This window comes from Rutilus rutilus (genome assembly GCF_951802725.1).
Source record: "Rutilus rutilus genome assembly, chromosome: 24".
Lineage (NCBI taxonomy): Eukaryota > Metazoa > Chordata > Actinopteri > Cypriniformes > Leuciscidae > Rutilus > Rutilus rutilus.
The window spans coordinates 3,127,090-3,131,794 of NC_140228.1; the positions used below are offsets into that span (position 1 = coordinate 3,127,090).

Here is a 4,705-nt window from a genome sequence, read left to right on the forward strand (position 1 = left end):
TCTCTGTGACTTTACACCTACAAATTCCACTGTCACAGGTGCTCAGTTTTGCTATAATGAAACCCTCACAGAACATGGTAATAATCAGCCATCCATGCAAAAGCAAAGGTCGGTGTAGTTTACAGGTGCATCTGTCCAGGCCAACATCTGATGCCTTGATGCCTTCCGCTGGGATCCCAGAAAACCTGAAATAAAAAAATAGTACAGTTCAAAATCTATCATACATACATCTCATCTGGTATCACAAATTATCATTCCAGGTTCACTTTAAGATATGCTCAATATTAGTGCTGCACAATATTGAAAAATTTAGAGTTTATTTAGAGATATCAGCCGTATGGTTTAGTGCATGCGCTAACGGCTCCAGGTTTGTATCTGGTAAATTACCCCACTAATAATGCCCAGAATGGTACCAAACTACTACAGTAGTACAAATAGGTTCTGTACTCATTAAACGAGGCATTGGAAAGTTTGTAAGTACATCAGGAGTTTATTTAAATAACACTTGCCTGACGGCGAATGCTACTGCTGATGTTGACGTCACTTTATGAGTACAGAACCTATTTGTACTACTCATTTTCCCCGACATAGAGCAGACCGGCACACAACAAAAACTGCTGTTCGGATGTTCCCTTTTCTGATATTTTAGCCTTCGTGACATTTTAATTAAAACAGAAGTAAGAATTTTAGTGTAATAAGCAAAAATTAACAGTAAACTCAGAGATCACCTACCGCTGCAGATGTGTACGGAAGTGAAAAGCGGAAATGCTTAGACCTCTTTCCGGTTCAACCGCTGGGCGCTCCGCATAACCTCTATTGGGGGGATTTTGTAGAGTGAACCTGCATAGAAAATTACAATAGATAACAAGCATAGATAAATACAATAGAAGAAAAACACAGTTGAAATAAGCAGTGCATTATGTTTTTCAGTTAAATCTAACTTATCAGGTACAGAAATTGATTTATCAAAATGTAAAATAAGTCTTCAGTGTAAAAATAAAATAACTATAAAATTAATGTATCTTTGCTAAAGCTACAAGTCATTCTCTCTTTTGATGTTTGATCACCATTGGCGACACAAGCAGCTGCGGGTACGTTAGGCTGCTGTCCCTTTAAGACGAATGCGCAGAACTAATATAAATGACACGCATCCGTTTTCTTTCTGTTTAAAACACAAGACAAGAGGAAACTCGCCATTTTGACTTCATTTTGCGTGCACGTGTCTGTTTAAGCTAAAAAAAAAAGTGAAAGAGAACTGAATTCGGCTAAACTCACCTTCTTCATCTACTGACTGTGGATGGCATCAAGGTCTTGTCCTGAAGAATACAGGGCCAAACAATAGGGATTTTATCTCATCTGGTAACAAGAGCAAAGCCATAACTTTAAGAACTCTAATGATATATTTACCCCCTGATATTGCATTGGGGATATCAATTCAAACATTTTTAAAGGCTAAGAGTATGAGCCACAGCTGCCCAAGATATCTAGGGGTTGCAAATTAGTCATGGCTATAAACCTGTATGCATGGCATCTACTTTGTATTTTTTATAAAGCAATGTTCTATGCATTTGTCCCTGTCAAATAAACATTAAATAAATAAATCTGTGAAAAATAACTGCCTAAAGTTGTCGACCCCCTGAACCGCATTTAAAAGTACAAAGAATTTCAGTATTGATCAATAAAAAAAAATAAAAAAATACATAAATACCTTTGAGTTGGACAGTATGTTGTCAGTCTCATTGGCCAACATAATTCAAAACAGACCTAAAGAAATAAAATAAAATATAGTAATCATCAGGATATCATGTTATCATAATAGTTAAATGAATTATTATAACTATGACCATTATAATATTGTATTAGTCGCCTATTATTTAGCTGATTATTTAGCTTACAGGCTTCTCAAGGACAATCTCACTGAAAAAACTTGGGGTTAATGATTTTAAAATGTGAGACTTATTTCAAAAGCATAAATCTTACAGACCCCAAACCTTTGGACAGCAGTGCACTGCATGTTTGAGGTGGTTTTGCTTACTAGTCATATGGTTCATAGAGATTTTCTTGGACAGGGAGTGCAGCAGGCCATCACAGCATGATGATCTAGGAACATAACATGCTGTTTGTCACAGAGCCAAAAATATTACATGTGATAGGTTTATTAGGAACCAAGCTAGAACAGAGGTGAAATGCAGAAAAGATAAATATATACAAATCTTAAGATAATATATTGTGAAATAAATGCATATGGAATTATCATCATGATTAAACAATAACTCACCCCTTGTTGTAGAGTTTTATTTTTTCTCTCGCTATTCTGAAATCACATTTTAGCAATATTGGTAAGTAACGTCACTGATTAAGTTAACAATACAGTGCATTCTTTTTGGTTAGCCTAAATAAATTAGCTTACTTCCCATTGACAAATTACCAGCAAAACTATCAAAAACTGTTATCTACACTAAATATGTGTTTAAAAACCCAAACTTTCATAAGACCTCAACTTAACGTAACTTAGGCCTAACGTTGTCTTTTGAAACCGGTTAGCTAGCGTAGATGCTAACGGACTTTTTCAAAGACATAAAACCATTTCTTTAAAATAAATATTTAACAGAAGCGTGTCAATTACACGTAAGAAATGTGTCAGGGGCGTTTGTGTGTATTATTTGTGAGATTTTGTTGTCTAAACTTACCTGAAAGCAGTGAAACCAACAGCGAGAGACGGGAGTTTTGTTGTTTGTCAGTTGTCGATGACGTTTCCATCTGCTCTCGAGCAGCGCACGTGCTCCAGTGTTTGATCACGCGCATGCGCATTAAAACACTTCAAAGTCATGCAGCATTTAAATAAACATATAGAATTAAAATATAACATAATTTAAAATATCATTAATAAAAAGTTATTGCGAATAGATCTGAACGTTGTTGGTTATCTTATAACCTTAGGGGACCGTACTGACGACGTTGTCAGTTGGTAATCTGCCTGTTAATAGTAGGCTAAGTGATATTAAAATAATAACCTGCAGAGAACGTTCCCAGAACGTTCTCTTTAGGTTATACAAATAAAACCTAAAACCTGCAAGGAAACGTTCTGGGAAGGTTCTCTTTAGGTTATAAAAATTAAACCTAAAAATAACCTGCAGGGAACGTTCTGGGAAGGTTCTCTTTAGGTTATTAAATAACAACCTGCAGGGAACGTTCCCAGAACGTTCTCTTTAGGTTATAAATTTAAACCTAAAAATAACCTACAGGGAACGTTCTGGGAACGTTCCCTTAAAGTTATAAAAATAGATCCTAAAAATAACCTACAGGGAATGTTCCCAGAACGTTCTCTTTAGGTTATAAATTTAAACCTAAAAATAACCTACAGGGAACGTTCTGGGAACGTTCCCTTAAAGTTATAAAAATATATCCAAAAAATAACCTAAAGGGAATGTTCCCAGAACGTTCTCTTTAGGTTATAAATTTAAACCTAAAAATAACCTACAGGGAACGTTCTGGGAACGTTCCCTTAATGTTATAAACAAAGATCCTAAAAATAACCTACAGGGAACGTTCCCAGAACGTTCTTGTTTGGTTCCCAAAAAAATAACCAAATGGGAACCAAACGGGAACGTTAGGGGAACGTTCTGTGCTTGCTGGGTAATGACACTGTTACACTACACAACGAAGCTCTTACTGTATACTCACATCGTGTTTGCATTGTGATTTGGTGTAAGCATTTGTGAGAGTGCAAAAATTGCGTTGCAATGATAAGATCTTTATTCACGCGATCAACAGACTGTCTGTCATCTGCTCAGTCAGTGCTCATCATGCTGCAACCTTTCATGTGATGGAATAGATTTAAATATAATGCTTTAAACGATACTTTTCACGATTTGTTAATCTCGATAGCTGTATTAGTAAAAACGTAGTACAAGTTTTCGAGAGAGTTCCTGTAATACTAGCTATTTCATTGCAAGCATGTCAGCCAATCACAGCAGTGGGCGTTTGCACTGCAGTCTCACAGCAGACACGCCCCTTAAAACGGAGCGTTCAAATCTGAGGCAGAAATCAGGCTTGGAAAAATGGCTTTTATTTATAAATTATGACAATTTTTTATGTAAAAATCATACTAACATTATAAGGGCACCCCAGGCAACATTATAAAATAATAAAACAATCCAGTTCATGACCCCTTTAAGTGAACTTCACTGGAGCGCTGAAAAGACATTCACGCATTATCCCTTCGCCCAGGCCGTTGGATTCCGTCTTTGAGCCAATGGGTGGTCTTTACAGTATATTGGATCATCTTCAAGGTTTTTGGTTGTTTGTTATGAATAAATTTGAAAAGTCCTTTAATTTCTCTAAAACTGTGTTTCCATGATTTTTCCTGAATGTCATCCTGACAGTTCAGTTGTCAAACAGGAAAAACACTGGTTTACTCTTGTCATTCACTGCACACTTTTTTTTATCCTCTTTAACAGCCGTCATCTTTCGGTTGAGCTCCATGTGAGTGTGTGAAGAGCAAGACAATGTTTTCAGCAATATCTCTCCCGAATAAAGACTGAACAGCATCAAATATCTCTCAGAGAGTCGAGTCTGAGTTGCTTCAATCACCAGACACACTGCATGTGTTTCATTGATCCCTTCTGCAGATTTACTTAAAGCAAACTTCAGAGTCCACTTATGTACATCCCACATCTACAGTGCAAAGATGGCTTTTGTTGAT

General features: G+C 36.4%; 1 long non-coding RNA gene across 1 annotated transcript; it reads right to left on the reverse strand.

The window, feature by feature from the left end:
• Positions 1–1,358: 1,358 nt before the first annotated feature.
• LOC311284312 lies at positions 1,359–2,765 on the reverse strand. The gene is made up of 4 exons (XR_014626192.1): positions 2,691–2,765; positions 2,279–2,314; positions 2,036–2,100; positions 1,359–1,764 (listed from the first exon to the last, which is right to left on the reverse strand). It is a non-coding gene; the product is annotated as an uncharacterized lncRNA (long non-coding RNA).
• Between the last annotated feature and the right edge of the window lie 1,940 nt (positions 2,766–4,705).